Consider the following 23,500-nt stretch of genomic DNA (forward strand, 5'->3'; position numbering starts at 1 on the left):
AATTTCAGTACAAATAAGATAAAAATCCAAAAGAATCCATAGGATTTTACAAACATCTGAAAACAAAATTCTAAGAATTGTTCATGAAAGTCAAATTTCCTAGTTAACCTACTAAGTTTTTCCCTAAATCTTATATTTCCTTTTTCCAAAAAGAATTGTAAGTATGAAAAATCAAGGACACAAATTATCAGTTACTATTGGAGAATTATGTGATTATATTCCAGTAAATACAATTTTAGGACAAAAAGAGACCTTTGCAAATCATTTCATTCAACAGCCTCCTTTTATAGATAAGGAAACGGATGCCCAGAGAGAATGACTTGCTCATGGTTGCACTGATAACAAATGTTAGAGCCAAGATGCAAACCCAATTCTTTCCTCAAAATTCTGCACTTTTGAAATGTGAAAGAAATATACTAAGTCAACAGAGAAAATTTATTTTCTTAAAGTGAAGAAGTTAGATTATATGACCTCTAAGGTCCCTCTTGAACTTAAATCAATGGGGTCTTTTTAGCTGTTGTTCAGTCATTTCAAATCTGACTCCTTGTAAACTTGTTTTGAGTTTTTCTTGGTAAAGGTCCTGGAGTGAAAGGCCACTTCCTTCTCCAGCTCATTTTATAAATGAGGTAACCGAGACAAACAGAGTGAAATAACTTGCCCAGGGTCACACAGGTAGTCAGTGACTGATGCCAGATTTGAAGTCATGAAGATGAGTCCTGACTCCAGGCCTAGCACTGTGTGCTTCCTCCTAAATCTATGATCCTTCTATAAATGCTCCACAGAGGACACACCCAACATGATTCCTTCTATTACGTTTTTTAACAGTTGGTGGGTACTCTTTCCAGCAGTCTATTACAGAACTTGCCTATATCTTGTTCCAAGAGCTGTCCGTGATTAATTAATCCATTAGTACCTATAACCTAGATAGACACTAAAGATGAGCAGTGAGTCAGGCCTAGAATGACTTAGGAAGAAGAGGGCAGTTTGGATTTTATACCTGGGAAAACAGAGAGCACTTTGGGGATTTTTGATTCCAAGAAGCATCTTTTAAAAACGAATATTATTTCAGCAATAGTCTGTGGCCAGCGATCAAAGAATGCTACATTTATTGCAGATTTTAAATTGCAGGTAGCCAAAAAGGAAATTGAGAAGTATGAAGGATATAAGTGAAAATTCCCACCTAATACAGTAACTCTTAAAATATATCAGGTTTTACGCTCAATTATGGTGAGAGATTTTATTTTAAAGCAACTTTTTAATAGAACGATTTCTTTTTAATTACAAGTGTAACCCATGAAGATAAGTTTTGGAGAGTTGTCTAAATTTCACAAGAGGTGAAATCACTTGTCTGGGGATATATAGTCAGTGTTAAAGGTAGGAGTTCAGCTCAGATTGTCTGGAATTGAAGATCGGCAGCTTTCTATCTGCTATGCCAACAACACTCTTTCTTTAAATAGGGGAGGATGGAGGTTGTTTAAGTAAACATGATGTTGATTACCCAATTGCATCATAACATAAAAGAATACCCTAGAGAAAATAAAAAGATTTTCAGAGTACCAAGATAAACAAGTACGTGTGATATAGTCAACATCTAATACCAGCTAGTTTGTATATATTATACCTACCCATACACGTATATATGCATGCACACACCTCTCCAAGAGAAGTTAGTTGTTCATATATAAACTACCAGACTCAGCACAGTTCATCTGAGTGAGACTTTCATTAAGCCTTGTAGTCAAAAATCCCTGGATTTTTATGAACAGGATTATGGTCTGGAGTCAAAACCTAGCAACTGACAGTAGACACTTTCATTCCTTTTAATCATGATAAGGCCTTGCCTTGGGACATCAGATCCTGAAAGAAGAAAACATAATAAAAAGTAGACAAAATAGAATTCCCAAGGTCACAGATATAAACCAATACTACACACATTATTTCAAAAGTCCCCCCACCCCCACCCCGGGTTAGAGGTATATAAAAAATCCCAGATAACAAGTCAATAAACATAGTTGAATATAACATATCTTGGAAATAAAACCACTCAGATTTTGGGACTTTCTTTTAATCATATGACACATGCCTTAAGTCTTTAGACTTTGGAAATAGGTCCTCTAGTCACCAATTTCTGATTTGAAAGTATTTTAGAAGTTATTTTTTTTTAATGCCATAATATAATTAAGAGAAACATTCTAACTATAATGACACTTAAAAAAAAAAAAAAGATGCTCCTAATTGTAAGACAATTCTATCTAAAAATCTCCCCTTCTAGAGTCAGTCAAGAGAAAAAAATTAAAAAAAAAAAAAAAAGGCTTCAAGGGGAACAGGGGTCAAAGGTGGAAAAGGAGGGTTAGAAATCCTTGACAGTTGGTGAAACTTATGGAATCTTTCACAAAATGAGGTTTTTAAATGCATGAAATAAAAATACACAGGAAGAATCAAAAAGGAAATCAATTATGCCAATATAGTTTTAAAAAGATTTTTTAAAAGCAACCTAGTTTGTAGCCTCCAATTTAAGATCTTTTGTTTTGTTTTCTTTTTTTTTTTTTTTTTTTTTTTGTATTTGTGAGTTAATTGGGGTTAAGGGACTTGCCCAGGATCACACAGTTAATTAAGTATTAAATGTCTGATGTTGAATTTGAACCCAGGTCCTCCTGACTCCTAGGAGGGTGCTCTATCTACTGCACCATCCAGCTGCCCCAAGATCCTGCTTTCATCCCTATAGGTATTCCATATATAAACAAAAGACATTTCCTTGCCCCTAATCCTCCATCAGGTCTCTACAGAGGGATTTAGGCATGATGGAGGCTTTCTTCTGATTTTTCTGTCTCTTGAGGGTAATGATTTGAACTAAGGAAAGGTCATTCTAAGTTCAAGTTTAAATGTATATTTTAAAAGAAATTAAAAGTATCCCTTCCAATTATATACTTAGAAGTAGATAAACAAAATGCTGCTCAGGAAAAAGCCTCAGAATATCTTTAGTAAGGCAATAAGGATTTCTGTTTGTAAAAATATTAAAGTGCATCTACAATGACCTCTTCTGAACCAACCTGAGGAGGTCAATCAGGTAGCATTATTCATCCCTAGTTTGTACATGAGGGAACAATTTTTGAAAGGCCTAGAAATGGCCACGAAGTTAGAGATAACGTGGCAGTCCCGGCAGGACCTACGGCTTCCTCCAACTATAGAGAGGTAATTACCACGTGAAATGAAACATGACCAGCTATGTATAGGAGGGCTGGAGAAGTCAGCAAAAGGGTTGTTCTCTTCTGTAACTTAAGATATTCCACCCCAATTTTCATTCATTCAACAAATACTTAGGAGAACATCTAATAGATAGGAATACAAAGATGGCTAAGAGCTCACTGGAGTCAAAGAGCTTACACACTTACAGATGGGGGGAAACCAAAGTCAAAGAAGAAAGATCTTTCCCTATTAACTGAAAGATAAAATACAATCCCTTTGCTCTGCCATTTAAGGCTTCTATAATCTAGTTCCAATCTAACTTTTCCAATCTTATTTCCCATTCCCCTTTGAACTCTCTTTCTAAGGATGTTTTCTTCTCCCCAAGGCCCTCCCTCAAGTACCACCTCTAAAACATCTCCCCTGACTCCCTCCAGCTGTTGGTTGGGATCGAAACCCCCATCACTGCCTACACAGTTTTATCTTTATCTGTGTTCATGTATTTTCCCAGCAGGCAAGAAATAAGCTGCCTAAGGGCAGACTGTGTGTCCTCTGATAAATCTTTGTATCTATATTCAGCACAGGCCTTGGCATATAACTGGTGACTAATAAGCATTTAGTTAGCTTAGATTTCTTCAACATAATATAAAGCAACATGTGGTATTCACTGTAAGAGTTGTACATCAAGGACTACAAAAATTCAGAGGGAAAAGATCACTTTGAGGTATGGTCAGTGTAAGATTTATGAAAGAGAAAACTCTTTGAGCTAGATCTTTTGAAAAGCACAGGGGGAGTTAAAAATACAACAGAAAAAAATTAAGGACCTGAAAAACTAAGGAACTGTTTAAACAATAGTTAATTGTCCAGTTTTACCATAGTACAAATTATGGAGAGATCAGAAAAAATATAACCCAGTCTTGGAACATATAGAAAGACTCTGGATATCAGATACATTAGTTGTGTATACTGACAGACAGGCCATTATCAAAGTGCAAGATCCTGCTCATTTAGATGCCAGGAACTGTGCTAGCTCCTGGAGATACAACAGAAGCAAGTAAGACAGTTCCAAACTTTAAAGAGCTAACCTGCTAATGGAAGAATAAAACAATTTTATAAAAGAGATTTTGGAAAGTGGGGGGTGAATGAGGTAGGCTGGATGCTATATCCCTCAATTCTAGCGCCTATTCTTTGATTATCTAATTTATCCTGTCTATATCTTATATAGAGAGTTATTTGAATATCTTCCCCATTGCACTGTGAGCTCTCTGCCGGTAAAGACTCTTTTTGTTTTTCTCTGTAATTCCAGCACTTTGCAACATTAAGTAGAGTGACTCAGAGAGTAGTTGTTTAATAAATATTTATTGACCACCAACCAATAAGGAAGTGGTCAAGAGGTCTAGGTCTCAACAAGGTAAGGCAAACACCTATTAGAGCTGGAGGATTCAGGGGAGTGGAATCTTAGGTTCCAATGGGAGGGAAATGAGGATACTGGCTAGAGAGCAAGGACATGGTATACGGATGGCCAGGAAGTAGTAGGGAGGCCAGAGTCTTCAATAAGGCAAAAATTTAGGGAAGATACTGTGACAGCCCTTCATGTTATAGATAAGAATGGGTCTATGAAGTCAGATAAATTAATAAGATGCTGTTGCAGCAATATAGTTTCAAGTATGAAGTAATAAGGATGAGAAGAGAGTAGCAGTGAAGATGGAAAAGGAGACAAATGCAAGAGGTATTTTGGAATTAGAAATAGTAGATCTTGGCAATGGATTGAATTTCTGAAAAAAACTATTTAAGAACAATGTTGACAAACTAGAGAGTGTATAGAAGAGATCAACCATGTTCAGCCCAGACAAAAGAAAAGGACGTGCATAGATAATAATTATACCTGAGAGACCAGAGTAGCGGAAAGAGAGTAAGTAGCATTGTTCTAGTTGATGAGGAGAAAGGGAGTCCAAGAACCAAGAGCTACAGGTTGAACTTGCAAAGAGGCTTATTTCAGCTTGATGTCAGTACAATGATTGGCTTTAAGAAGTCATGGAGGCCGTCAGCAGAAGTTGAACAATCACTTGTGAGTTATAGTGTAGATAACTTTGGGGTATAGTTTGGACAAGAAAGGCCCAAGGTGACTTTCAACCATGAAAATCAAGAATCAAAAATGAGGTTTCAGCATAATTAACCCTGACAAAAATAGTCAAGTTTTGAACATTCTAAGTTTGAAGTATTAATGGGAGACACAGGAGATGTTTAACAGAGAGAAATGTAGAACAGAACTGGAAAAAGAAGTTAGGGCTAGAGATAAATTAGAGACTACATGGAGATGAAATTTTAAGGTCTGGAGGTGATAAGGAGGAACTAAGGAGAATTTATATAGCATCTACTATGTGCCAGACACTATGTTTATAGCATTTTTTACAAATATTTTCTTACTGGATCCTTACAAAAATCCTGCAAACTAGTTGCATTTATCAGTTCCATTTTACAGTTGAGGAAACTGAGGCAAAGAGAGAAGATAAGTGACTCAGTACTCTATATACTGTGTTATGAGCTATCTCTAAGAGGATGCAGAGAAGTTCCCATTGCTGATATGCACCATATATGAATAATTTTCTAAACAAAGGTAATCATCTTAAAACTACTATCAATTCTAACTTAATTCAAGGTCCTAATTAGTGACATTTAAACTACAGCTTGAAACAATATTAAATAGCATGCTAAAACAGGTATCTTAATTTTTTTTTATAATGCTCATATAAATGTCTTGAAAAGAATTAAAAACAATTCTCAAAACACTTCCAGGGAAGAACTTGTTAATTATAACTAATTGCAGAGAAATTTAGAACTTTGCCCAAAGTTATATAATAAAATTCCCAAATGATCCAATTTTCATTATAATGTTTAGGCAACCAACAAGGATTCAGTGACACTATGATCACAGAGTCTAAAAAGAGTGACTATATATAATCCAATCTTCTGATCTCTCATGAAAGGAAAGTTAATTTCCCAAGGTTATAAAGCTGGTTAGAATCAGAATGGCATATACAACTCAGATCTTTTGATTTCCCAGTCTATCTAGTAGTGTTCTACTATTCCATGAGCCAAGGCAGAATCCTTTAAGTTTAACTCTTCATATTCTAACTGTAATATTCTGTTTTCAGGCTGTTAAAAGGTAAAACCAGCAAAGAGGAAACTATCACAAATAGATGGGGAATGAAAATGACTGTTCAGGGAGAAAGTTGGGAATAGCATTAAGACTTTTAAAATTTCTAATTCACAAGCTCCTGACCTACAAAAGCTCTTCACTACACAATACAAGAGATCTGGATTTGATTAACAGTCCTGGGCCCTTGTTTCCTGCCAAGGAGGCACTACTGCAAAGGCAGAATGAGTTTAATGAAACTGGAGAAGTTAACTTTTGCCCACTTCAAAACACCAGGTCTGAATTACAAATTGTATATAAATGAAGCAAGTTCAACTCAGAAAGGTTGAGGTTGGTGGCTGCAAAAACAAGACAAAAATGAAAAAAACTAGGAGACTCAGTTATAACTGCTTTGAGGAAGGACACTTGACCTGAAGGAGCAGCACAATTATGTAACTATAGCAGAAAACTTGGGATTTTTCTGGCTTGACCAAGGGCAGACCTCCCCTTCTCCCTTCCAAATGCTGATGATAAAGTGAAAATTCTTTGTAATTTTCCAAACTTCTCACCCACCGAATAAGTATTCTCTATTATCAAGGACTAGCGTTATCCTCTTCACTGGAGTGGTCTGCAAATCAGGGAGCCCCCTTAGAGCTCCACATCGAAGCCAGTCCTTAAGGTAGTTCCCCTCCATCCCAGCCCTAGCCTGGGGTGTTTACCTCCATCATCCTATAGAGAAGGGGCAGGGTGGGACAGGATGACAGCCGGCTTACCCCAGCTCTCCCTCATCTCTTGAGGAGAGGGCTGCCAACCAGGGAGGGCCACAGAAGCCAGGCCTCTGGAGGGAAACAGAAGCTAAACCTGGGCAATGAAGGAGGTCAACTTGGGGAGCCTCCGCAGGCACTTGGGGAGCCGCCACCCGAATGCTTACTCATCCCCAGCCTCCCAAGGCACTAAACGGAGGGGCCCCAGGGCCCGAAGGCAGCAGCTCCCCCCGCCCAACAGCAGCACAGCTGGGCTCCACTCCGGGAAAGGCAGTCCCCTTCCCGGGAGGGGGAGGCCCCGGCAGGCAGCTAGCACGGCTTGGCCCCGAGGATGCCGGCAGGATGGCCGCGGCCCAAGGCCCCGGACCGGGCATCTCTTGGCCCGGAAGCTACGGCTCGCTGCAGCCGGCATTGTTTACCGCTTTCACCGCCTTCCTCTTCGTCAGGCCGGGGACCCCCCCTCTCCTCTCCGCCGAGACTCGTGGGTCTAGCGCCGGGTTCCGGCCCCCCATCCGTCGCCGGCGCTCAGGCTCCTCCGGGGGCCGCAGGGCGCGGGCCGGGGCAGCTGCAGCGGCGGAGGCGGCGGCGGCGAGAAGCCCGGGCGGGCGGCATGGGGGCTGCGGGCCGCTGGGAAACGCCTCCTTCGAGGGCGGGGCTCCGAGCGCGGCAGGCGGTCCCGGCACCCAAGATCGCCCCCACCCACTCCGCGCTCGCAGCCGGCACTTAAAGGGGCCGCCGGGGGGCGGGACCCCAGGACCCCACGGAGCGGGCGGGCCAAGCCGCAGCAACACCGGGAGAGGGGCCGGCCGCGCTACACCGCCCTGAGGGCGACCGCTATTCCGATCGCGTCCAGGTAACGCGCGAGAGACAAAGGGGCGGCCATCCCGCCTCTAAGGGAAGTGCCGGGGACAGAGGCTGGGAGCCATCGGAGCCCACTCCTCCCAGATCCCACAGGCCGCCGAGCCGGGCTGGGCCGTCCGGACCCGCCTACCCCAGTAGCCCTCCCCGGCCGCTCGCCCCCCCCGGTCCGCTCACTTTGGGTATGTGGAGAACCAGAGACAGCGAGAGACCCGTGGGGATGCTCTGGAGTCCGAGCAGGTCTCCGCACACACAGAGTTCAGTTTCTACAGGGAAGTGAGTTCACCCGTAGGAGGGGCCGGTTCCCACACGGGTCATTATTGACTTTTAATCCCTTCTTAGGAGGCATGTCTCTAGATGTTTCTGAGGCCTTCCCATTGTATTTTTATGTCTCAACCACACTAAGAAAATGTATCCCAAGCAATTCTTCGCGAGGCTGGTATAGCAAATCCACTAACTGAGCGCTTTAGAGAAGCAGCCGAGAAAGGCAGTCCCTGGCTTAGGGGGCTCACAGCCTAAGCTGGAAGGCAAGGTGCAAACAGCTCCCCACAAACTAGGTGTCTAGTGTGAATGAAGGTAAAGTCAGAGAGAAAGGAAGATGAGCTTTGAGCAGAATCTTGCGGGAAGCCTGGGCAACCAGCAACGGGATAGGGAAGCAAAAGCAATCCAGGCATGTGGAGTCCGGAGGCAGAAGAATCCCGTGTGAGTGATGTCCCAAGGAGGTCAGAGTGACTGGATCACAGAGATCGTGGGGGGCATCATCTGTTAGATGAGCGAATTGGCCTAAATGATTTCTGAAGTTCTGCCCAGCTTTAGAGCTTTGAACTTAATAGTTAACCTAATAGTTCAATTTGACCTGGCATCGAAGTATGACTTATCTATATGGAAATGCCCAAGGCAGGCAAATACAGCAATTCTTCTCTAATTTATAGTATGACTTGGGGTCAGATGCAGAACCTGAACCCAAAACTTAATGATTCCAAGGTAAACCCCTGCATCTACTACAACTCCTATCTCTCAAAAATTCAATATGCTGTAGCAGATCTTAACCCGGTGGATCAGGATGGAAGTTACCTTCCTAAATGCCAACCTGGAACATTATCAAGTCTAAAAGACTTGTCAAATTTAACTTAGATCTAGGACCATCAGAGTGTTTTGTTCACTCTTGTCCTGCCCAGCTCTTTTTGATTCCATTTGGGGTTTTCTTTTCCATCTTCCATATTGGAGAGGTTTGCCATTTCCTTCTCCAATTTGGGTTCTACGAAGAGGTAAAAGCATCCTCTGCTAGGCTGGAGCCTAAGACCTGAGTCCTAAATTGGTTTGCAGTCTTATTTTAGAATGGTCTCAAACCCCAGGGTGCTCTGGTCTTCAATGGTCATTTAAATTAAGGAAGAGCAAGTCTGATGTCCATATAATGACAATGGTACTATACTGGTCCCTGGGAGGCAAGTGATGAGGTGCCAGCCAAATGGCAGTTTGGGCCACAGGAAGAGACCCAATTAAATATCTATTAAATAGTTTCCCAGTGACACAGTAGGAACCCTGACAGAATGCAATGAAATCAGGATAAGACAAAGAACAAGAAATGACTAATAACACTCTGTTGGCCTAGATAAATTAGCTGAAATTAAAGATGGAAAAAGTCCATTGATTTTACAGTTCTAAGCCAGTCTAATATATTAGAACACAATTTTCTTTCTTTATAGAGTGTTCATTTGTGTTTAGTTTGGTTTCAACTTGTTCTAATAATAAAGTCTTGCTACCTCCTCACCACTGGAGGGTAAAGGAATTATCATCATGAGTGTTAACAACTTGTCAATTTAACTGACAATATAATACCACTTCAAGTCAAATAAACTAACTGAATACGAGCCAAAAGTGCTCTATAACTTGTATCATCAAATTCATGATTATTTGACATTATGTTTACTGTATCATCATTTTAAATGTAGTCCAACATGATTTTAGTTACTATCATAGAATTCCTATGTTTTAGACTTTTAAAGGTCCCTAATAATTATCTAATACCCTTATTTTACAAAAAAGCTGGAACCCAGAAAAAAACAACTTACATAAATTCATATAACCTGTGGCATGGCCAAGCCTAAAAACAAAGCAAATAATGTTTCACATACATAACTAGTTACATTTGAGTATCATGAAACAAAAATGAACCATATTTTACAAATGAGGAAACAGAATCTGCGGCTATCCATGGTCACAGAGCCACCAGCAAGTGTCCAAGAACAGTTCTCTCACTAATCCCTCTGCCTTTTCCCTTCCCCTTCCCCTTTCAGTTCAAAGGCCATCCCATCCCTTTCAAGAGGCCTTTTCCGATTTCTCCAGTTGTTAGCCCCATCCTTTCCCTCCTCCACAATAACTGTATTTATTTTGTCTACGCCTTATACATGCCCACACATCTTCATATGTAAGCAACTTGAAGGCAGGAGAATAAATTCTGTCTTTATATCCCAAACCAGGAACATAATAATTCATGCTTACTAAGTGCTTAGATGCTTGACTATTTTTGCATCATTTCTCTCCAAGCTCCATTCTCTCCTCTGACACTGCCACATCTTGCTGAAGGTCTTCATCACCTCAAGTCTTTCAGCGAGTTCCCTCCTGTTCCACTCATTCTGATCCTATCTGTGATCCTTTTTTGGACAAAGACACTGGAGTACTTGCCATTTCCATGCCACCTCATTTTACAGATCAGGAAACTGAGGCTAAGAGTTCAGTGACTTGCTCAGAGTCACACAAGTAGCTGAGGCTGGACTTAAACTCAAGAATATGAGTCTTCCTGATGTCAGGTCTGATGCTCTATCGACTTCCCACCTAGACTATTGCAATATCAGCTAGTAAGTCTCCTTTCCCTTCCACTCCATTTCCCACTAAGCTGTCAAATTGATCTTCCTAAAGATAAAGAAAGAGCAGTTCTGAGCATTTCACTTCCAATTACCTTGGCTCCTAGGATCAAATATAACATTCTGCTTGGCCCTTAAACTCTCTTTCCAGTTTTCTTCCTTTCTTTCTTTGATAAAACCAATTGGGGTTAAGGGACTTGCCCAGAATCACACAGCTAGGCAATGTTAAATGTGTCTGAGTCCATATTTGAAGTCAGGTCTTCCTGATTTCAGGACTGGGGTCTAGACACAGCCCATCTGGCTACCACTCGTTCCACTTTCCTTCCCACACATCCTCTTTCATCTGGTGACCCTGACCTCCTGGCTGTTCCTGTACAACATACTCTCCCTCATTTTGGGAATGTTGCTTGGCTATCTTCCAGACCTGGAAAAAGCTCTCCCTCCTCACTTCTACCTTTTCCCCAGCTTCCTTCAAGTCCAAGCTAACAAAATCTCACTTTCTCTAAGGGCCTTTTCCCACATCCCTTCAATACCATAACTGCTTTCTGTTGAGTATTACCATTTGATCCTGTCTAGATCTTGTTTATATATTTGTTTGCATGCTGCGCCTTCCCTTTCTTTTAAGTTGTCTATTTCTTCTAATTTTATAAAATCATCTGATATGATCTGACACTACCTTCATAACTTACTGCTGCTATTATATCTGAGCAAGAGATATGGATAAACATATAATTCATTTGCTCAGGAAACTAAATTATTTGTCCTTTGTGCTTCAAGTTGAAAAAAAATGATCTCATGACAGGATCAATGAACATTGTGTCTAGCTGTGACTGATCTTACCAATATGAGCTCAGAAAGCTCTAGCTCAGAGGCAGAACTTGAACCAAGTTCTTCCTGACTTTCAGGTTGGTTCTCTATCCATTACATGTTTCTCTCAATGGAAAGTGTTTATATTTATTTATACACTTAATGGGTCAGGCATAATTGCATAAATAGGAAATTTGTATATAAGCAGAATTTTAGAATAAAATTTTATCCAATGATGGATTTGGTTACTTTTTCATAACATTCTGATAACTGTATTTCAACGGAATTGATTTCCTTCATAATTCTATGTATCTTACTTTATGCACCAGAGTGCCAAAGAGGTTCATACCACAAAAAAGATTAAGAATCCCCAAATTAAGAGGTTTTACCAATTTTAAAAATACTTATTGATTTTCAAAAACTTACTTTACTGTATGTGTTAAATATCCAAGAGACATGTATTAGTTAAAGATTAATGATAGAAATCAACATTTATATATATTTTATAACCATTCAAATTAGATCTTTTCACAATTAGAGGCGATTTTGTAAAATTTATGCTTCTACCCAGAAAGTAAGCATTGGTACAATCTTTGAAGTTAATCTTCAAAGTATCTTTTAAAGGAGAAAAAACTAAGTTCTTGTCAGGAGTAGTTACATTACTTAGTAATTTTGTCTCTTGATAGAATTAGAGGCAACAAAAAGTCCATCCCAATAGCAACAAGTTAAACAAAATGAAAATACCATTGCATAGTCCTTGGTCAGAATGTGTTTCTTAGATTCAGATGAGTTTTTTAACCACCTAAATATAAAGTCCTTATTCTTTTATGTAACTAATTCATGTTTGCATCTTCTTGGTAACATATTATGTTACCAAGTTTGATAGTTCTTTATGTGGAAAGGAAGAGATCTACAGGTGACAAAAGCCACAAGTATTTACTGAGGATATCTTAGAGTAAAGATGGTATACAAAATGTATGCTAACAGACAAATCCTGCCCATTGGAAGTTTACAATCTGAAACTGTAGACAATGGAGGAAAAGTTGATGGAGGAGAAAGCACAATTTATTTGATATGGAAGATGATCTGGAACAAGTAACTACTTCTTTACACTTCTCTTTAAAGTCTCTTCCAACTCTAAAATTCTAGAATTTTGAGAAAGAGAATTCTATTCCACAGATGACCTATAATCAGTCATTTGTGTGCCCACAATAACAATGGTTTGTTCCTCTTAACTAAATTACCTTATAAAATGACAACTTAGAGAGAAAAGGACCCCTATTTGCAAAAATGTTTGTAGCAGCTCTTTTTTATGATGGCAAAGAATTGGAAAATGAGAAGATGCCCATCAATTGGGGAATGGCTGAGTAAGATATAGTATATGAAAATAATGGAATATTATTATATAAAAAAATGATGAACAGGCTGATTTTAGAAAGACCTAGAAAGATTTATATGAACTGATGCTGAGTGAAAGAAGCAGAAATACATGAAAAACAGCAATAGCATAATTATGCAATGATCAACTCTGACAGACTTGGTTCTTCTCAGCAGTTCAGTGATCTAAGGCAATCCCAAAAAACTTTGAATGGAAAATGCCATTCACTTCCAGAAAGAGAACTATGGAGATTGAATGTAAATCAATACATGCTATGTTCACTCCCCACCCCCCTTCTTGTTTTTTTTTTTTTGTTGTTGTTTGTGTGTTTCTCATTTTTTTTATTTTTGATCTTATTTTTCTCTTCCAACATGATTCATAAGAAAATACGTTTAAAAAATGTAATGTATAACCCAAAAAAAGTTTTTACATGTACCTACCCAAGTAAAAACTTAAAAAAAAAATAATAATTGATTTTAAAAAGTGAGAGACAGAAAGAGAAAAGACAACCTGTCTTGTCTGGGACTAGTGACATAGAAAACGACTCAAATTAGTCTAAGAAAAAATGTGTGCTCCCAAATCATCCTCTCTTTTATCAGGCACTGACTATTCTGAAGGGCAGTTACTTATGTGAAGTTTTTTTTTCCAAGAGCCATTCTGTCTCTACTGCTCAAGTAATGATTTTTAGGACATTTTGCTCCAAATTCAGAAGCAAATTTCCAAGGACTAAAACAATGGTTTAAAAGTCAAGAATCAGTGATCTACCAAGAAAAAATTCTAAGTAAGTCTTTGAGAAGGAACCATTAGTCAAAAGAACACCAGCACTATGAATTTTTTAAAAAATTCTAGAATGTCTTTCACCTTAAAATTCTATCACCAAAGATTCCTATATGCATTAAATTTATTTGTAAATAGTTGCTTGAATCAATTCTAATTGCTCTAGGAAAGTGTTATTTAGAGGAATAGAGGCAATCCTTTTGTAATGTAAATATTTCAAAAGACCAAAAATTTGATTTCTTGATTACTCCCACTACTTTCAGAGATCACAAATTCTCCAGCACTCAACAGATAACAATTTATTAATTAAATCACATTTATATATCACTTAAAAGTTTGAATTTCACCAAGTTTGCAAAATGCTTTCCTTGCAACAATGCAGTGAAATAGGTATATCCATATCAAATTGAGGCTCAAAAAGACTGACTTGTTGAAGTCCTACAGCTGCTGTTGGAGTTTGGAACTCCAAGACAAATATCTTTGTGTTTCTGACTACCTCTACCATTTCCTTCCAAAATAATAATAATTTTCATGGTATGCTGAAAACGGTATTGACTCTATCAGAGGACCAGGGTTGAAATGTTCCCTCATATACTTATTAGCTGTGTGACCTTGGGGAATTAGTCACAACCTCCTTAGGCATCAGTGAACCTATGACCAATTTTTTTGAAGAGACTTTCTTCCCTCAGCAAGGCTGACCTAGAATACAGAAACACACAGTTCACAGCCAGACTACCCTAAAATCTCTCCCAGCTTGACAAAACCGAAGAGAATTAGGGCTCTGCTGACATGGCCTTCCAATACACAGAATGAGGATCTTTTAGGCTAAGATGAGCACTGAAGAACAATTTTTGGTGGACACAGCCAAAATCAGAAGAGGATGGTGTTCATTGCACCTAGAAGCAGACAAGTGTAGGTTCTGATACTGACAAGATATATCAGTTTCCTCATCTATAATATGGTTATTGATGATAATATACACACTGACTATCCCACGAGGGCTAATTCCTCAAAAACTATATATTGTTTCTAGACATGTGTAACTGAAAACTAGTTAGTCTTCAAAAGCTAAGCTAGGACACAAGCTTGGAAAAATTTCATGTACATCAAGTCCCATCAACAGCCCTGTATTATTGTCTATACTGAGGTACCAAAGCTAGCCAAATCACCCCAGACCAAATCTTGGCCTAATAATGACCTAAGAGCCCGAGCAGTAGTAAGTAACCTATTACACAACATAAAAAACTCACAGTTAGATAGGTTAAGTCTCATTATAGCAAACAGGGAAGAGATTCAGAAGGATATATCCATGATTTTGGAAAAATTGTGCTGCTTAGGACATTGTTCAAAATAAGTGGTCTATCTCCCATGGTATGCAGAGTTTTTTGATACATGATTTGGCTCGTATTTCCAATTGAAGGATGAGTACTGGATGCTAGACTACAAAGCTTTCTTATACTAAAAAAGAAAAAAAAAAGGGAACCAATCACATAGAATTTAATATAAAATTATGGGGCTGCTACCACACTGAAAAAGTACACTGCAATACCGAAGACAAAGAAAAAAGATCTAGTGTAATCGCAAACACTATAGAGGGTACAAAACACTGCTAGTACCCTCAAAGAAAGAAACACAGCTAGTGTCTTCAAAGAACACACAATCTAGAAGTGGAGCTAAATGTAAAAATAAACACACCATAAAGCCAAATGTATTCGAAGTACATTTTGTATGAAAAGTTTTTAAAGCACAGATATGAAACCAGTCAGCTAGGTGATGAGATAGAACACTGGGGCTGAAGTTATGAAGACCCGAATTCAAATGCCATCGCTGACACTACTAATTGGATAACCCTCTGGCAAATCATTTAACCCTGTTTGTTTCCAGTTCCTCATCTGTAAAATGAGTTGGAGAAGGACATGGCAAACCCTGATAAACTACAACAAAATGGTACCAAAAACTTTTATGTTCTTCTCTTATTCTTTAGTGTACATATACACTAAAAGGGGCAAGAAAGCACGGAACTATAATTTTATTATCTATGAGTTCATCCAGGTTGGAAACTCCTTGTTGTGGAAACTCCCGCCCTGAAGTGATGGCAACTCTTCTATAAACGTAGGGGATCTGCATTAGAATTGAAAAGGCCCACAAAGGTCAAATGAGTCTTGGAGGAGTGAGGTGCCTAAAGTCACATGGGTAAAAGGAAAGGGATATACTTTTGAGTCCAGGCTCTGTCCCACGCTGCTTTTGAGCTATCCCATAATCACACCGAGATAGTACATGTCCTAAACTGGAATCATTTTACTACTATCTACAGTTCAAAGTTTATATTCCAAGTCCCAAGCAGTACAACACCACATATTCTAACACACAATTACAGAAAGCTTTAGTGTGAGATTGATAAAAGATGAACAGCACCTTGCATCCCAATATATATGAAACAGTCATCTGGGTAGCCATGCATGCTAGTTTTAGCAAAGAATCAAAACAAAGTCCATGGAAGTCTCTGCTCTTCACATTCATTACAAATTTCATCAGGTAACAAGTTTTATGAAGCACCACCTATTGGCCAGGCACTGTGGGATTTAAAGACAGAAGCATAATGGCCTTTGCTCTGAAGGAGCAAATCAGAAGAACATACATAAGCACATACAAACATAATCAATAGAGATGATAATGAGAGGGAGGATAAGGGGATAAGGAAAGGTTTCACTGAACTGACACTTCAAAGGAACCAGGGATTTCTAGAGGTACAAATAAGGAAGAAAGATGTAATGGACATAGAGAACCAGCAGTATGCAAAGGTACAAAAACCAGAACTGCAGCATAGTCACAAGTACAAATAAGTCATGAAGGCTGAAAAGCAGAGTTCAGGGGAGGTACTGTGAAAGGTTTTAAATGCCAGAGTTTATATCCAATTCTGGAAATAATAGGGAGCTCCTGAAATTGAGGGGAGGGGAGGGGCTGATAGGCAAGATTGTCATTTCAGGAAAATTATTTTGGTGGCTGTATGGAAGATGGAACAGAAATTTGCAGGAGGGAGCCTAAATAGGAAGTTGTTGCAATAGTCCAGGTAAAAGGTGATGACGTTTGAACTGAGTAGTAATTATGTGAGTAGAGAGAAGGGGACAAATAAAGAGATGTGGAGATAGAAATGGCAAGATTTGACCACCACATGGATACATGGGATGATAAGTGGCACACCAAGATTTCGAACCTGTGTGCCTAGAAGTATGGTAGAACCTCAGAAGAGAGGGAAGTCTGGAGATAGGATGGGGAGATGGGTTTTGTTTTGAACAAATTAAGTTTTAGATGCCTCCAGGACAGCCAATTTAAAATGAATGGTGATGACACAAAGATACAAGAGTGGAGAGTTAAAAATGGCTGGGAGCTGGATATAGAAATCTGGGAATCATATGCATAGGGATCATAACTGAATCCATGAAAGTCCCCGAGTTTAGCAAGTGAGAAAGTATAGAGAAAAGAGTAGTAGGCCTAGAGCAGAGATTTGGGAAACACTCCCAGATGGAGTGCCACAGATAATGAATGCACAAGGGGTTGAAAGATGAAGTCAGAAAACAGATTTAGGAGTAAAGGGCTAAGAAGAGATTTCAAGGGGAAGGAGTTTGGCTAGAAAACAAAAAAGTGGGATGTGGGAGCTAGTGAACAATGTTTAAGGGGAGAGGAGGGACTTGAACATGTTTGCAGGGAGCAGAAGAGGGAACGATTAGAGATGAGATAATAGCCCAATTTTTTTTTTTCCCCCCAGAGGAGGGTTGATACTGTAAGCTTGTAGAAAGAAACTCTGGCACATCCTCTGTAGTGAGAAACTGAATTAGGGAAAAATGGAAGCAATTCCCTGCTGCAGTAAGAATTCAGTAGAGATTACAGATTTGTAGTAAACCATTCAGCAAGCTTGTGAGAGTTCCTCTATTTCTGTTCAGCAGTATGGTTTAAGAAATGAGAGGGGCAGAGGACTAGGGCTATTATTTGGCAAGTCACAAGCTATGATAGGACAAGTGATCAAAGAAATAAAAAATACGGAAAAGAGTGGAAATGTCTGAAAGGGTTGAAGTGAGGGAGGAGGGACATATATAGGCGAAATACTGACCAACTACAATGAAGTAGAAAGATTAGATCGTGAAAAGCATAGGAAAAGATGGAATGATGGGAGAAGGTAACTGGATAAAAGAATTTCAGGTATTGATTATGGAATGGAGTACTTGTGGGTGACAGAAAAATGAAGGGTGTGGCCATTTTTGCATAAAGCTCAAGTCAGGCAATAGGTAATAGAGAGGGAAAAAAATGGGAATTTGGTAGATTGAGGAATTGTGGAACATTTGAAAGAACACTGAAGTCCCCATGAATGAGGGCAGGAGTGGAACGTGGGGTCATCACATTTTAATGTGTCACCAAAGAACTCAGATTCACTGATGATTCATGAAAAAGTTATAAGATGGGTGTAAGTATCAATGGCAGTTTCCCACATTAAAGGTCAATTTGTTTTCTAAAGCAGGGAGAAAAAAAGCCAGTTTTTAAGAAAAGGGATATTTTAAAAGATCATGGAAATAAATGAGGATCATTGGGGTTAGGGGTGGGATGCTGATTTTGGTACCTTCAATTAAAGCAAGCAGACAAGCACAAATCTGGGGCAAGTTCAGTAAAACAAACCCTCTCCTGCTGGTGAATTGCAAACTCCTTAAGGTGTAGCAAAGTGGCTCCCAGAGAGCTGTAATTTTCCACCCAGAAACTAGTAACCTCGTTTCCCGAAACAAAAGATGCGCTTCAGTCCTGGGTGACAATGACCACGGATGCCCAACCTCACACCATTGTCCAGATGGTCTGGACCCCCCACCTTCCTTGACGAACCAGACCCGCCGAGGCCTGAGGAAGTACAGGAAGAGGGCCACACGCCGCCCACCTGGGCAGGCCAAGGACACACACCTGTCCGCCCGACCTGCTTCGGCCGCTTAGGCCAGAAGCGCCGGAGCATCCTTACAAGCTCCCCTTCACTGGGGCGAGGATAAGCCCCGCGAGGGCAGCGGAGGTCTCAAGAGTACCTTTGTTAGCCCAGGGCCTGGCATGCAGCAGGAGCTCAATAAGTGCACCCCGGATAGAAGCGGCTGGAGCCCTTCCTAGGAGCCGCGCTAGAGAAGCTGGGCTTTAACTCCCCACCTTACTCCCCCAAGGGGCAGGGCCGAGATCGAGCCGGACTGCGACCCCTCCCCAGCCCAGCGCCCGCGCGTGTCCGCCTCCCGGAGGCCCGCGCCTCCCTCGGACACGGGCGGGCGCGCGCGCGGCCCCGAGCAGCCATCCCCCTCCCCCCCGCCCCGCGGCCTCCGCCCCACCCGGGCCCGGCTCCCGCCCCGGCCCGACCCGGCCGCGCCGCCTCAGCCTGAGCTTGGGCCCGGCTCGCGCGCCCGCGCGCCCGGCCCCGGGCCCGGATCCCTTCCCCCCACTCCCCGCGCAGGAGGGCCCCGGGAACGGGGGAGGCCTCCGCAGCTCGCTCGCTTGTTCGGTCGCTCGCTCACCTTCGGCGGCGCCAGAACCGACAGGGCCTTCTTCCACACCGTTTGAAACCGCTCAGGCCACCGCACCCCGCAGTGTCCTTATTGCCTATTGGCTCCCGGAGGGCCGCCCACCGAGCTCCTATTGGCCAGTTTGAAAGAGCTCCCGGCACGCGCTCGCCGTGCTCTTAAAGGGGCCGCAGAGGCCAGACTCTTCTCCGCTCCCAGCTCCGGGGCTTATTCGCCCGCTCGGAGGTCCACCCACCTCCGGACGTTTCCTCCGGGCCCTGTCATCTCCCTCGGATGGGAAGCCCCTAGGGGACCGGGTCTGCTTTCTGCCTTTCTGGATAGTCACAGCACTCAGCGGGGCGCCGGCCTTCATAGTGCTTCTGGTCTTGAATGCACGGCCCCTGCAATAAGCCGGGGATGCAGTTCAATGTCTGGGGAAGGAAAGGGAGAGAAAGAAGGGACAGCCTGGCCTAGTGCGAGCTAAAGGAGGGGAGGGGGCAGGCCAGCCTGGATTGTGCTAAGGGGGGGGAGGGGGCAGGGCAAACCAGCCTGGATTGTGCTAAGGGGGGGAGGGGGCAAACCAGCCTGGATTGTGCTAAGGGGGGGAGGGGGCAAACCAGCCTGGATTGGGGAAGGGACCCAGCCTGGAACGTGTGCTAAGGGATGAGAGAGCAGATCAGCCTGGAACATGAAGAAGGGGAGGGGGGAGGCGACGAGAGCCCCATCTCGTGAGAATGTCTGCAGTAGACAGACTGTTGACACGTCACTGCCTCTCCATCGAGTCCAGTGGCTCCCTATTGTCCTCAGGACCAAGTGGCGAGTTCTCGTAGCGCTCTTAGAGCCCTTCACGAATGTGAGCCAGCAGTCTCCGCAGTTTCCTCACCCACCCACGACTGCCCCTCCTGCACTGCACGGTCAGGTCAAACAGGCTTTCTCCGCGTCCCTCGCCTCTCCCAGGAGCCTTCCGGGCTTCCCCGCTCACTGCTCCATCCTACCACTCGTGTGTATCGGGTTGTCCTAGCGCTGGATGCGCTTGGCTCCGGTGATCTCCCCCTACGGAACCGAAGGAAGAACTAGTAACAATTGGCCATCGGGTCTCAGATCCGGTCTGACCCCGTCTGCCTCAGTTAACTTCTCTGTGAACTGAGCAGGAGAAGGAAATAAACCGCTATCTTTGCCAAGAAAAACCCAAACGGGGGTCAGTCAGGCCCGAAATGATTTGTGGGAGAGACCTCTCTCTCGGAGGTCTTGGGCAGTGGCTAGATCATCGGGAACGTTATAGTGAGGGTTGCTTTTGAATAGGAGTTAAACTGGGTGTCCACTAAGGTCCCTTCCAGCTCTCAAATTTTGAGATTCTAGAATCTTTCTGAGCATCAATTAAGGCCGATGACTCTTGATGACTTCATTTGAGGTTTTCTTAGCAGAGATGCTGGAATGGGCGATCATTTCTTCTCCAGCTCATTTTACAGTTGAGGAAACTGAGGCAAATAGAGTGAAGTGACTGGCCAGGGTCACAAAGCTAGGAAGTGTCTGAAATCAGATTTGAACCCAAGAAAATGAATCTTCTTGATTCCAGGCCCAGCTCTCTATCCCTCATCTTTAAAATAGTTATGATGTCAGCTACTGCAAGGAAAACCTCCACTCATCTTCCATCTAACCTTTTATCTACTTTGTATGTTTCTGGCCTCCATTATCTGTGTATCCATCCATCCATTCATCTATAATATATATTGTCTCCTCTGTAGAATATGACCTGGGTTAAGGATGGAGGAGGGTTCAGACCGTTTACTTTTTCTTTATATCTCCACTGCCTAACACACTACTTACTACATTGCATATGCTTATTATAGATTGGTTAATTAGGTGATTTATAAAGCTTTTAAAAAAAGCTTTGCAAGCGTTAAAGAGTCATATAAAAATGAATTAAAACAGCACAATATATTTTATATGTAAGAGCCTTCAAAAAGATTTGCCATCTTGCCTCCCCTCTACTTTAGATATCTGTGTATTACCTTCATTTCATAAGTTCTGGGTACTATTTTCAATTTTGATTAAAATGCTAATTTTTTTTTTCAAGAACTTGGTGAACAGAGGGTAGATGCTGTGTTGTCCCCTGTTCATTTTTCTTCCTGAAACAGCATGATGGGACACAAGTTGACTGCCTCTAGTCATGATCTATCTGATGCCAGCTGACCTATTTTGATGTAAGTTGGCAAAGTGAACACAAGGAAGCTTTATACTCCAAAGAAATCCCTACCAGTTTCCCAAGCAAGCATGAAGTGTGTGGTTTGAGCATTTCCTTCTCGCCTCCTGTTCAATAAATGAAAACTCAGCTTGGATTTCTGATTCAACGATCTCTGCTTTCACCTCTCAACCCATAAGACTAAGGCAATTGAGTCTGAAGGATCTTAAGTCCAACTCTGCTTCAGACACTCAAATCTGTGATCTTGGGCCAGCCATTTAACCTCTCTCTGCCTCAGTTTCCTAATCTGTAAAATAGAAAAAATAATGGCACCTTCTTTCACACAGTTGTTAGGAGGATCAAACGAGATGATGTATGTAAAATGCTTTGTGAACCTAGAAGCACCTCAAAAATCCTATGACTATTATCAAAGAGCATGTCTCCAGTGGAATGGTCTAAGAGACCCATGAATTGAAGTTTAATTCCAATGCCCCAGATTTCTTGTTTTCTTCCCTGGGCATTAGAGAAAAAGGCATTTCCATGGGCCTTGGTAACCATGATGGAGTGAGTAGCAAAGAAGTTAGAAAGGACAGTTGGGACACTGGATTTGGAGACTTGTGTTTGAATCCCTTACTCTAACATTACAGGGATGTGGGGGAAGAGGAGGTGGAACAAAATGTTGGAAAGAAGATTAGTTTTAAGTCACAGGACTCATGTACATTAAGCAGATATTTAACTTCTCTGGCCTTTTGCCTCTTTGTGTTTAAGAAGAGGTTGGATTACAATTCTCCCTGTGCAACAAGAGAACTGTTCGGTTCTGCAAACATATATTGTATCTAGGATATACTGCAACATATTTAACATATATAGGACTACTTGCCATCTTGGGGGGGGTGGAGGGAGAGAGGGGAAAAATTGAAACATAAGCGAGTGCAAGGGATAATGTTGTAAAAAATTACCCTGGCATGGATTCTGTCAATACAAAGTTATTATTAAATAAAATTAAATTAAAATTAAAAAAAAAAAAGAAGAAGAAGAAGAGATTGGATTAGCCCAGCCTTTAGGCACTTCAAGGTCTAGAGCTGGGATTGCAAAAGCCAGGGGCCTTTTGCCTTGTGGGCTAATTAGTTGATTTATAATATATCTAAAAAGCTGTGTATTACCTGTGATGCCTTGCAGGGCATCAGCTGACCTTAGAGATAATTTAGGATCTCTTTATTTTGTGAATAGAAAAATCATAAGCCAGAGAAGAGCATGGCTTAGGTCACACCATGATTGGTGTAGAATTAGGATACCCAGCATTTACATGGTGTTCTATGGTTTGCAAAGCACTTTAGGAATATGAACTCTTGATCCTCACAGACACGGAGGCAGATGCTATTTGTACCCTCATTTTGTTATTTGTCCTTAGTTCTGGAAAAGATAGCAGGAATACAATGACTTACAAGTGGGTTTAAGTGAGGGAGGGCAATGCAGAGTCACTAGTCTCATTTTCTCCTCCATAGTGATCTGGGTCCAATGGCAAGGCATAAATCAGGAGTAGAGATGGCTCCTTGGCCTTTTTTAATTAAAGTTTTTCCCAGGTCTCAAAAGTTTGAGGCAATATCCATTCAGTAATTAAGACTTGATAAGAAATGTGGCTAAAAATGTCTTCTTTTCCCCAATCAAAAAAAATTTTTTACATGTATATAAATAAATCTGGGAGAGGATTTTGTGCCAGAACAAAAACAATTGCTATTTACACTCTCTCTGAGCCATCAAAACCCAAACAATGACCAAGTGAAGCTTGGACTGGGATGTATTGTTGGCCATCAGTGAAAGCCAGAGTGATGGGGTGGGGGGAGGGGGTGGTTAAGGCATGGTCAAGTAGCTCGGAAGCCAAATGACTTTCTTAGGGTTACACATAAGGGAAGATTTGAACTCAGGTCTTTATGAATCCTGACTCCAGACTTAGACTTCTAGCACTGCCTCAGACTTACCAACATACTACTTTCTGGAAGTCTTCCAGAGACCATCCATGTTCCATTTTGACCTGAAA

At 41.4% G+C, this 23,500-nt stretch overlaps 1 protein-coding gene across 4 annotated transcripts in view; it reads right to left on the reverse strand.

The window, feature by feature from the left end:
- CKAP5 (cytoskeleton associated protein 5) overlaps positions 1-19,312 on the reverse strand; it is an 81,915-nt gene extending 62,603 nt beyond the window's left edge. For 2 of the 4 annotated variants that reach the window (XM_051966472.1, XM_051966469.1), the window contains exon 1: positions 1,626-1,857. The gene's annotated coding sequence lies outside the window, so the exon portion shown is untranslated. Of the gene's footprint in view, positions 1-1,625; positions 1,858-19,295 lie in introns of those variants that run through there. The other 2 variants (XM_051966471.1, XM_051966470.1) reach the window with 2 other exon arrangements.
- Positions 19,313-23,500: the final 4,188 nt, after the last annotated feature.

Source organism: Antechinus flavipes, chromosome 6, assembly GCF_016432865.1.
Source record: "Antechinus flavipes isolate AdamAnt ecotype Samford, QLD, Australia chromosome 6, AdamAnt_v2, whole genome shotgun sequence".
NCBI classification, from domain to species: domain Eukaryota; kingdom Metazoa; phylum Chordata; class Mammalia; order Dasyuromorphia; family Dasyuridae; genus Antechinus; species Antechinus flavipes.